The following is a 12,249-nucleotide window of genomic DNA, read 5'->3' on the forward strand; positions in this document are numbered from 1 at the left end:
GGCTTAACCGCAGTGCCTAGAGACACAAGCACTGTAAAACTGTATGAAAGAGTGTGCTGGGACTGAGCCCGGGCTTTGTTGCGTGGGTAATAAAGTCTATTTTTTGGCATCAAACCCCTGAGACTTTGAGAGATATTTTGCAGAAAAGATTCTACCACACCGTCAATCTGAAGAAGCAGCAGAAGAAATATTAGTACAGGAGAAAGGTACAACTTGACGGCTGTTTTTTCCTTACTGCTCTAAAAAAACACTTTAAAAACTCTAAATAAATAAAAAAAAAACTTTTTTACCACCTTCATTTTACTTCACAGTGCTGTGAATGAAGTAATGAAGTGCCCGTTTTAAGCTGTGAGAGGCAGCAGCACTCCATAGTACCATTTAGCCTGCTGATAGGAGGAGGAGGAGGCGAAGAAGAAGAAGAGGCAGCAGCAGAAGAAGAAGAAAAAATCTGTTATGTTGTCTAAACTAGCGAAAACTGCGAAACATGAATTTCTGAAGGTTTTCTCTTCCAAGGTATGCAGGCTCATACATATTATTCCGCTGCTGCATTTTCATACGCTAGTTTGCGTTTCGGATGTGTGTTTTCACTAAGGAATTTCAGAACATGATATGAGCAAACGTTAGCTGAAGCTCTTTAATGCATAATGTGCGTTACAGAGTAGAGGAGGGGGCCTTAAGTGTTTATGAACAGTATACTGTAGCTGCAGCATTTCCGTTATTGTGGGATATCAGGAGTTAAATTGCTGCTTCATCTCCATACGTAGTCAGTAAAAAAAAAAAAAACCACCAAAGTTTAACTTATGATAAGCATTTCATTTGGAGGAGTAGGCTACAGGACCTAAACCTGAAAACATTGTTAAGGAACAACATTTAACTTGGCGAGGCCTGTTTATCTTTCAGGTGCACATGAAATCAGTGTTGGTATTTTGAAGCTTTTTGTAGGTCTCTTGACAATGTGGATAAGGCAGTATATATTTAAAAATGACAAAAAATGCTTTGTAGGTATTCCTATTTTAATTTTACAGTTTGCATTTCCAGGATAATGAGGGAAAAAAACTGATGATCCATTCTGTCCAAGTTGCATCCAGTCAGATCCTCTATAAAACGTGTCTCAGCCCAATAAACAAATTGCAGGTATTGCTGTACAGCCCCTTGTCAAAAAAGATTCCAATAAGAAACTTGTACAGTTTCCAATTAGAATTTCTATCATATTTTGGAACCATTCCTATAAGAGTCCTATAGGAACTGTCTTATAGGATAAGACATAAATATTCTGTAGGAACACTTCTACAGGATTTTTTAAAAATGGGATCCATTTGGGTTCCTATTCAGGACTGTATAGGAATTCAGTGTGATATTTTTAAGAATCCTAAAGGTGCACTTTTCCAATGTACATTTTTATTACTAAACAAATAGTACTTTTTTGACTGTGTCTTGCAGTTTGATCGAATTCCCCTCAACGTTGACATAGAGAATATTAACTTATGTTGCACACTGGTCAACCTGCAGTAACATCATAAAGGGGTAGTGCTGTTGTTCTGGGCGTTGATTGGAAAACAGATAAGAAAGAGACAGCAAAACCTACCTACGTAATTACTTATGCTATGTTCGAAATAGCATACCACCAATCTACTCTTAACATTTCTGTATACTCTGAACACTTCATTAGTGCACCATTTGCTAAGGCACTGATAATGGATTGATGAAACATAAAGGACAAATCAACAAATGCATGCTGTTTTAATATGTATTAGTAGTAAGATAAAATACTCTAAAAATTAGAAAATACTGTAATTTTACAGAAAATCTTTAGGATTTTAAAATTCTCAAAGCACCCTCTGTAATTTCCAATAACTTTCCAGTAACAAGACATTATTTCCAATAAAATACAAGTAGAGTTCCAGTAAGATTCTAAAAATCAAATAAGATCCTACAGGATAAACTGAAATTCCAGTGGGATCTTTTGACAAGGGGTAGCAGCTAGTTAGCACTGAACATGGATCATTCATGTATAGTTTTGGTTGTGCAGTTTCCCACATGTTATTTCCCCTTCCAAACCAGCTCTTGTGTGTTAAAAAGATGGTTGGAGTGTATGAGTGGGTCTGTGCTCATTCCCCCCTCTAAAATTTTGATTTTGGTTCAGACGTATATAACCCCACTCCAAAACCCTCATGGGCTGCACTAAGTGTGATGGGCAATGGGCTACAGCAGGCAGTGACTGCACATGCAGCTAGTGTGTGTGCATATGTGCGTGTTCAGAAAGCTTGTTTTGAAAACACTCTTTTTCATATTATCTCCTCTGGGAAGTCTAACATGCTTATTGAAGCATGAAGATTCCTGTGTGGGATAGGGAAGGAACTGCTCACTGGCAGTCAGTAGCGAACACTCCACAGCTCAGTACTGTGGTGTGGTGGGTGGAAATCTGTCTAGAATACTAAACATGACAGAGTCTCAATGGGCAAATTGGCAGTGAGGAATCCTACAGAGTTCAAAACAAGCTCTCTAAACTTCTCAGCTACGTTATACTTCCAGTTTGATAAGCTACAGTTGAGCCTGTTTAGATTCATTAGGTGTGGTGTGCTTTGAACGCTGTTGGCTGTTGTGTAAAACAGTCAAGCCCTTCAACATGTGACATGTTGACCTGACTAAATATTTTAACCATTTTCAAATATGACAGCATGACAAATGAATACCTTTCCTTTTTTTCTTAGTCCCGGAATGATTCCAAGTATGTAGTCTCTAACAACACTACTCTGAGATTATGTATGTTACCAGCATAACTCAGTGTAAGATTGGGAATGTTACCGTCATAACTCAGTATGGTTGTGTACGTAACCATGGTAACTCACTGTGAGGTTGTGCATGCTACCATGTACATTTGCAGCTTCCATGGTAAAGTGCACAACCTCACAGTAGTGTTGTCACCATTTTGAAAATTTCATTCATGAATTTCATCCATTGAATTTCAAGTACCCTGAAATAATACAATGGTTGGGAAATAATTCACAAAAATGCAGAGAAATCTTGAGGAAGCACATTTTAACAACAATAAAAATACTGAAATTAGGAGCATTGAAACAGTTTTTAGAAAAAGATATATACAAATATAAAAAGGACAAGATTCCAGAAGCACCCTGTTATGAGATTACAGGCATTGCTGAATAATTGACTGATGACTGATTAACAATAGACATTGGTTTAACTTTTTCTCTTTAAAATGTGGCATTGATTATATGTTTGGGTTTGCTTCTGTGTTTAGTTGGTTTTCTTTAAGTATTCTCATGCTGTTATTATGGAATTCTATCCAGTATACATTAATTGCATGGTTTTTAAAAAACTAACTTTAACACAAAGATTACTTTTTCATTGTTACTCTGAAGGCTCTGCAAGGCTGCTTTCACACTGAAAGCATTTTTGTTCTCAACTTTCAGCACACGACTTACAAGTAATTCTATGGAAGCGGCAGAATGTGTCAGAGTTTTAGTGGTCACAATGGAAATCTTCCAAAGTTGAAAATGTTCAGCTTTTCAGAAATGTGCAGAGTGATGTTGAGTGCTTTTTTACTTCTCGACTAATCAGGTTGCAAGTTCAGGGGCAAGCAAGAAAAGCAAACTTGGAGGACATTGCTGGTCCAAAATTAGTCTTGTTAGTGTACTAATATAAGGAGGACATTTTGAATAAAACATATTTCATTTGGTACACGATGTGGGGAGGCAGGAAGTGGCTGAGCTCAGCTGCAAGAGCAGACAGAACAGACGTAGAGCATAAAAGAGAATAAAATTAAAATTAAAACCAAGGGAGTATAAATGAGCATTAAAGCTAGTTTTAGGGCAAGATGTTAGAAGCATTATCTCTTGGTACAAGTTAATCAAGCATAAGCGGCGATACAGACCACGCATAATCTAGGAAGTATAAGCAGGAAATATAAACAAGCAATATGAGCACGAGCAGCTGTAGTTGCAAAGATGCATTTATTAATGTCCAATTAAGGGGACATTCTAAGAAGAGAGATATGACAAAGGTCAGTAGGAGGAGATTCCAGGAAAAATCAGAAAATATTGGGAAATGGTGGAGTGTATGTAAAGTAGGATAGGATAGTCAAAATGGTTTAAACTAAAGATAATGGGAAATTATATACATAGACGGACCAAAAGGGGGAGGCGCCAGCAGGCGTCTGGGTATATATGCAGGGGAATTGGGAGGACTCGGGGCACTCAACTCTCATGCATGAGATTGCTGTGTCACCGCTGAGGGAATTCACCTTCTTTGACCTCATTGGAACATGTTGTATTGCTACTGCAATAAAGAAGTTTGCTTCTTCTCATCCAAAGACTGGAGAGTTTTCTTTTTGAGCTTGGTTTTGAGTGACAACAGTGAATAAGGTAAAAGTAATTGGCTGAAACTATGAACCACCCATAAATGTGTCCGCTCGGAGAGGGACTCTGAGTTCCGACATAGTTTATTGGCTCCCAACATGGGGCTCGACAGGCCAGCGTAAGGTCAAGACCTGAGCTGGGACCGCGCAACCACAAGGCTACAGACGCCAGCACCAAAAAATTACAAGGTAAGCAGACGCCTGTTATACTCAAAAGTCTGTATTAAAATAGTATCTGTGGCCTGAGGGGGGGCGGCCCCGGGGAGGGCATAGGCTGCTGGCCTCGAGCCAAGAACCAGTGGGTGGAAAGCAGGATTGGATGGGAACAAGCAAAGAATAAGTAAATTTGTTTTGATTAATTTGTTTGAGACAAGTTATTATTGTAACTTTGTATGTTTTCTCGGAGCGTCACTGCGCACAGATGCAGAGTGGGACCTGAGTTTAAAAGAGTAAAAGTTCGGAGCCTCACTGCATATTAAGGCAGGGTGGGACCCGATAGCGTTGAATTGTGTATTGGTGCGTCACTGCAGAGACTGCAGGGTGGGACCCAATAGTGTTGAATTGTGAATTGTGTATTGTATCGGAGAGTCACTGTAGAAGTTACAGTGTGGGACCCGATAAGATTTTGTTGTGAATATAGCAAATGTTTGTTGTGGTAAGAGCAATTATATCAGCGGTTATAATCATTGGAATATTGCTGGAAGAGTTTGGAGTAGAAATAGTTACATTTATTTACATATTTACATTTAATTACATTTATTAAATATTTACATTTAATTACACAGTTATTATTACATGGGTGGTGCGCATGGCGTGCACACTGGGTTATGCTTTAGGGGTTGCAATGTGCGCAGGAGGTCGAAAAGGAGGAAGTGGGTAAGTAGGGTAAGCACACAGACACACACACACGCACACAGACACACACACACACAGACATATTTTGATATGAGTGATGTCAAGGAAAATACACTCCTGCATACATACACAGAATACACGAGGTGGTAATCGTGGTGGACACATAGACTGTAAGGAGGAGTAAAATAAGGCAGGCAGCATATGGCTTTGTTGGATCTATATGTAGAAACAAGAGGTATAAGAACTCATTTCTGGGACGAGCGAACATATGAAGATAGAAACATGAGTCGAGAGGGGGCAATCAGAACAGCAGATAAGGGATAAATTGTGGGTGATCACACGATTGCACGGGTTTGATATATTGCAAATTTTGTTCCCAGAAGAAGATTGGTATGAGGGAATTAGAGCAATCTGGAAGCCTTGGCTGCTGAGCCCAATATTACATGCCCTGGTGGAAACCCCAAGACCCAGACAAGCTGTAGTTTATTTGTTTGATTTTATAAAATGTAATTTATAAATGATTTTTATATGATTTATAAAATCGTATGATTAAGAGGATGAACCAGTAGTTGAATTGTTCGCAGAACGACCCGAACAGGCTAATTAATGCTCAGGTCTGGCAGCAACTATTACAGGAGAGCCGAGGGAGGTGCAGTGGGAACATGGTGAGATTTGAGAATGAGAGTTTTGAGAATGACCCCGTTGAGTCCGTGACAGTGCGACCGCTTGAAGGAAGAGCTGTATCACCTGCGGCAAGAAATGGCAGCCCACTTGCAAGAACGTATGGAGGATAAGCAAGAGGTGGAAAGCGCGCAGGAAAGAATAAAAAGGATGGAAGACGACATACACTACACACAAAACAAGGTGGGAAAAGTCGAGCAAGATGTGGAGGAAATGACAGAAGAATGCACCAGATTACGCCAACAGCTACGCCAGTTAAGAGAAGCAGAAGCCCAGGGCGAGGCAAAGGTACTGTCGAGAAAAATCATAAAATAAAAATGCTTAAATTAGCATAGGGGCAGTTTAACATTTAATTTGGCTTTATTAGCTTTAGTAAGCACATAATAACCACGCTTAAACTAGTACGCATATAATAACCACGCTCAAACATTAGACTTAAGAACATAGGTAGTTTATTAAACATAACAGAAATATGAGTTATTATAGAGAATGCCTCAGTCAATAGTGACGCACGGAGGCTCTTGAGGGGGAGGGGAGAAGGAAAACTGAATGGGCGGAATAGGCGAAGTAGGAGAATAATCAGTAGGAGAGCGATAACAAGGAGAAGGAGAGCAGGGTAGTATGAACTCAAGAGCCTGGAGAACATCAGAGTAAACTTCATCATCAGCGTAATACATTGGTTGTCTGACAGTTTGAGTGCCGATGTCACACATTACCATGCGTGGCATAATATGAGCGTTAGGCACAGTCTGTGTGCTTTTATCAGAAGTTGGAATCTGATGCACAATGCGTGGTGGCAGAGATGATGTCTCTAGGGATGCTGGAGTTAACAGATGTTCAAGGAAACGGGCGAGCTCAGCTGAGAGGGTCGGCAGTTGAAAAATAACGGCGATAACGAAGAGTACGCCTGAGGCCTCTTCCTGTGTGTCTATGCGACTGAGCTAGAGTAAGAAAACAGAAGAATAAGATAAGAGCCAGGAGATTATAGATGAGCATTAAAGATTAGTATTAAGGCAACATGCACTTGAAGAATCAACACTTGGTAAAAGTTAATTAAGCCTAAGTAGCACTATAGGGCACACAAGCACACACAGTTTAAGTAAGAAGATTATAAACAAATAATAGAGACGTAAGTTGCATAGCCGCAAAAGCATTCTAATGTTTTTTTTTATATAAGCCTAATCTTAATAAAAGAGAATAAAGCAAAAACTTACACATGACTGATGCAGCAGAGTAAATCAACGGGTAGTCAGATCGATACGAGGGACAGAAATAAAGTGAAGAGAGTTGAGGAAGTGAGCGCTTTTATACAAGCGCAGTATTTTTTAATTTTAAAAAGCCGGAGATAAGGGTAACTGAGAACTAGGGAAAAATATGGAGTCTCAGGAAATAGGAATGTTTGAGCAATTGGAAAATAAGGGGAATTCGAAGTAAACAGATGGTCAATTGGAAAATAAGGGGAATTCGAAGTACAAATGGTCAGTGGGAGGAGTTTCCAGGAAAAGTCAGAAGATAATGGGAAATGGTGAAGTGTATGTAAATTAGGATAGGAGGAGTCAAAATGGTCTAAACTGAAAATAATGGAAAATTGCTGACATAGGCAAAGTAAAAGAAGGAGGCGCCAAAAGGGGCCTGGGTATGTACACTATATTACCAAAAGTATTCGGTCACCCATCCAAATGATCAGAATCAGGTGTCCTAATCACTTGGCCTGGCCACAGGTGTATAAAATCAAGCACTTAGGCATGCAGACTGTTTTTACAAACATTTGTGAAAGAATGGGCCGCTCTCAGGAGCTCAGTGAATTCCAGCGTGGAACTGTCATAGGATGCCACCTGTGCAACAAATCCAGTCGTGAAATTTCCTCACTCCTAAATATTCCAGTCAACTGTCAGCTTTATCATAACAAAATGGAAGAGTTTGGGAACAACAGCAACTCAGCCACGAAGTGGTAGGCCACGTAAACTGACGGAGAGGGGTCAGCGGATGCTGAAGCGCATAGTGCAAAGAGGTCGTCGACTTTCTTCACAGTCAATTGCTACAGAGCTCCAAACTTCATGTGACCTTCAAACTTCAGACCTTCAAGTACAGTACGCAGAGAGCTTCATGGAATGGGTTTCCATGGCCGAGCAGCTGCATCCAAGCCACACATCACCAAGTGCAATGCAAAGCGTCGGATGCAGTGGTGTAAAGCACGCCGCCACTGGACTCTAGAGCAGTGGAGACGCGTTCTCTGGAGTGATGAATCACGCTTTTCCATCTGGCAATCTGATGGACGAGTCTGGGTTTGGAGGTTGCCAGGAGAACGGTACATTTCGGACTGCATTGTGCCGAGTGTGAAATTTGGTGGAGGAGGAATTATGGTGTGGGGTTGTTTTTCAGGAGTTGGGCTTGGCCCCTTAGTTCCAGTGAAAGGAACTTTGAATGCTTCAGGATACCAAAACATTTTGGACAATTCCATGCTCCCAACCTTGTGGGAACAGTTTGGAGCGGGCCCCTTCCTCTTCCAACATGACTGTACACCAGTGCACAAAGCAAGGTCCATAAAGACATGGATGACAGAGTCTGGTGTGGATGAACTTGACTGGCTTGCACAGTCCTGACCTCAACCCGATAGAACAGCTTTGGGATGAATTAGAGCGGAGACTGAGAGCCAGGCCTTCTCGACCAACATCAGTGTGTGACCTCACCAATGCGCTTTTGGAAGAATGGTCAAAAATTCCTATAAACACACTCCTCAACCTTGTGGACAGCCTTCCCAGAAGAGTTGAAGCTGTAATAGCTGCAAAAGGTGGACCGACATCATATTGAATCCTATGGGTTAGGAATGGGATGGCACTTAAGTTCATATGTGAGTCAAGGCAGGTGACCGAATACTTTTGGTAATATAGTGTATAGAGGGGATCTTGAGGTGCTCAGGGCACTCAACTCTCCTGCGTTGTGTCATCACTGCGGCAATTCACCTTCTTTGAGCTCATTGGAACGTGTTGTGTTGTCACTGCAATAAAGAAGTTTGCTTCTTCTCATCCAAAGGCTGGAGATTCTTCATTAAGGTTAATTTTTGAGTGAGTACAATAAGTGAGATACAGGTAATCGACAGATATTACAGTCCACCAGTGAGTGTGTCCACTCAGAGAGGGAGTTCCGACTGTACTCAACTGGAGGAAGAGCCAGGAAAGTGAGCGAGAGGTGGAGCTGTGCCATTGGCAACTGAAGGAGCTCAGCGAACATCTAGAAAATGTGAATCGAGCTCTGGAAGTCGTGGAGAGGGGGTGTGGCAATATACTCAGGAGAAAGGGGCCGATGATTCAGTCAACACCAATGTTGACCAGAACACGATCCAAAATGATAAACCCACTTGTAGACGCAGAGGAAGAAGAGACAGCGGCTGATGCGGGCGCTACGGCCTCCCAATTGCCAGTGATGCTGAAAGGAAAGGATGTGATATACACTCCTTGGACGTTCATGGACCTAAAAGGACTGATAGATCGGCTAGATGATAGAGATTTTTGATGCAGCTCAAATAAGAAACATGGCGGAAGACCAAAAGTATGATTCTTACTCATTTGGACTGAGGAGAAATGCCATCTGGGACGCCCTTCGAATGACCTACCCGCCCCAAGCCGATTCGGGCAAGGTGGAGTAGCTTAAGCTTGAGGAGGACGAGGGAGTTGCCCATTTTATTCTCAAACTGCAGAAGGCGTGGAGAGAGGAAATGGGGGCGTCGTGGGATGAAACGTCGGCGAGAGAGACTGTTTAAAATGATGCTGAAAAAGGCCCTCCCAAGTGAAGTTCAAGACCAGCTTGAAATGGTGGTAGGGCTGAACACAATGCCCTGGCCAACTTTCGAATCCAGCGTGATACATTACGTCGAACTGCACCGGAAAAGGGAGAAAGTGGCCAAGAAGGCGGCGGAGGATCTGCTGACGCAACTTCATAAGGCTCTATTAGGGGAGCTGGCATGAAACAAGCAAGAAAACCAAGAGATGAGAAAGGAGGAAAAGAATGCTGCAAGATAAGCAGCTATGATGCTAGCTCCGGCGACTGCACAACCATCCCCTGGCGTTCAAGTGGCTCCCCAAGCCATACCAGTAACACAACCAGTAATGGTGTCTCAGCCACAGATGCCTGCGACGTATCAGGCACCACCACCACAAATAGCCTACCCTATGGGCCAAAAATACCCACCACAGAATAGAGGCTGGGGTCAAGGAAGAGGTCATGGCAGAGGAGGAATGCTTCAGCAGATGCCAAGACAAGGAATGGCTCCCGCACAGAGAAGAGGGAATGGATGCTGGAACTGCCAGGATCCCAATCACCTGATGCGGAACTGTCCATACCCACCACAACAGCCACAGAGGAATGCCAATAAGAGTCAGGGCTGGCAAAACACAAGAAGCTGGATAGGACAATGGATGGGGCCGGCCCAACCGGGTCAAGCCCCAGTGAATCCGGGAGGAGGCCCGATGGGGCCACCTCAGGGTGACATGTGAAGGGGCCCAGAGAAGCCAGAGGGGGAGCTGGTACAGTGCCCCACCTCACTGTACCCTGGACAAGAACCAACAACCAAGCTCCAAAACGCAGTCTTTACGATTTACAGAGCCACAAGAAGTAACAGTGGAAGGATTCACCATCCAGGTGCCATTATTATTCTCCCCTGATACCCCAGCTAACCTCCTGGGAAGAAATGTGCTCTGCAAGTTAGGAGCAAAGATATACTGTGGACCAACAGGAGTGTGGATAGAACTTCCAGAGTGTCTGATTCAGCAATGCGTTCTGGTAGAAAGAAAGGCAGAACAGTGTACATTGGATAAAGTATATTGGCTGGAAATAAAGCATACCTCAAAGGGCCTACGCAGCCTATTCACTCAATGGAAACCATGGCTCACACACATGCGACCTGACTGTCAACCCGCCAGAGAACCGTGGCATTGTACAATCAAGTATGATGAGGGGGGGACGAGATGAAGAGTATGAAGTGCTGTGGGACGAACAAGTAGAAGGAAACCAGTACAGCGTCAGGATAACAAACATAATCATAGGGCCCCAAGGGGTAGCAGCAACAGCACAATTACCCAACCAAATTGCCCAATGGTAAGTTGAAGGTGCTGCTCCACACATTTCCTTGATGGTCGGACAAGGTTTTGAATCAAAAGACTTAGGCTCCATGGTTAGGGAAGCAGGTCAGGTGCCTAGCTGGACACCTGTAGGTAAGGAAATGAGTGTGTCAGCTGATAGGAAATACCTGAAGGTAGAGCAGGCAAAGGGAGACGTCATGGAAGCCAAAACGATATTGATCAGCAAACAAACTAGCAGTAGAACTCGAATAGAAAGGATAGGGCAGTTGTCCCAATGGACTGAAGGCCAAGAACTCACTGAACAAGAAGTAGAACAAGCACTGAAACAGGTCCCAAATCAACTGTGGACCAAACACCCTACGGATGTAGGATTGGTAAAATCATCAGGGTTAGTGAAAATACAGCTTAAACCCAACATGAGGTTGCCCTATCAGAGGCAGTACCCATTGTCAAAACAAGCAGTAGAGGGAATAAGGCCAATGATTGATGGGGTAGTTGAAGCAGGGGTGTTAATCCCGACTAAAAGTCCTTGCAACACCCCCATTTTCCAGTCAGAAAGCCAAATTCAGACAAATGGAGACTGGTCCATGATCTACGACCAGTAAATTGCATAGTGGTAGCAGAAAATCCTATAGTACCAGACCCACACACGTTGTTGTCAAATATACCCAAAGGAACAAAGTGGTACACGGTGATTGATCTGTGCTCAGCATTTTTTAGTGTACCGTTGCACCCGGAATCTCAGTTCTTGTTTGCCTTCAAGTACGGCAGACGAAAGTATACTTACACCAGGCTACCACAAGGGTACTGTGAAAGCCCCTCAGTTTTTAACCGAGTGTTGGCCAGTGACTTGGCAGGCCTGGATGTTCCTAGTATGATCCTGCAGTACGTCAATGATCTACTGATTTGCAGCCAGATGAAGGAACAATGTTTGCAGGATTCGTTAAAAGTGTTGAAAATGCTGGCTCAAAATGGGCACAGGGTAAGCAGATACAAGTTACAATTCTGCCGACAAAAGGTGGAATATAGAGTGCTCGAAGGCACTACATGAAAAAATCTCACCAGCGCACGTGGAAGCAATTCAGAAGGCCCCGCGGCCTAGCAGGGTTCAGCAGACCCTGGATTTGTGATTTTGCACTAAAAACACAGCCTCTTAGAGATATGATGAAGGCGGCCGACCAAACAAAATCAAGCGCCCCATTAGTCTGGACAGAAGAAGGCAGGATAGTGTTTGAGGCAATTAAAAGTGCCCTGGTCATG

At 42.8% G+C, this 12,249-nt stretch overlaps 1 protein-coding gene across 3 annotated transcripts in view; it reads left to right on the top strand.

Annotated features, from left to right (window-relative positions):
• Positions 1-12,249, top strand: part of LOC113530209 (antagonist of mitotic exit network 1 homolog (S. cerevisiae)) — a 26,110-nt gene continuing 13,861 nt past the window's right edge. The window contains exons 1-2 of one of the 3 annotated variants that reach the window (XM_053237271.1): positions 1-206; positions 312-513. The gene's annotated coding sequence lies outside the window, so the exon portion shown is untranslated. The remainder of the gene's footprint in view (positions 207-311; positions 514-12,249) is intronic. The other 2 variants (XM_053237269.1, XM_026920051.3) reach the window with 2 other exon arrangements.

Source organism: Pangasianodon hypophthalmus, chromosome 9 (genome assembly GCF_027358585.1).
Source record: "Pangasianodon hypophthalmus isolate fPanHyp1 chromosome 9, fPanHyp1.pri, whole genome shotgun sequence".
Lineage (NCBI taxonomy): Eukaryota > Metazoa > Chordata > Actinopteri > Siluriformes > Pangasiidae > Pangasianodon > Pangasianodon hypophthalmus.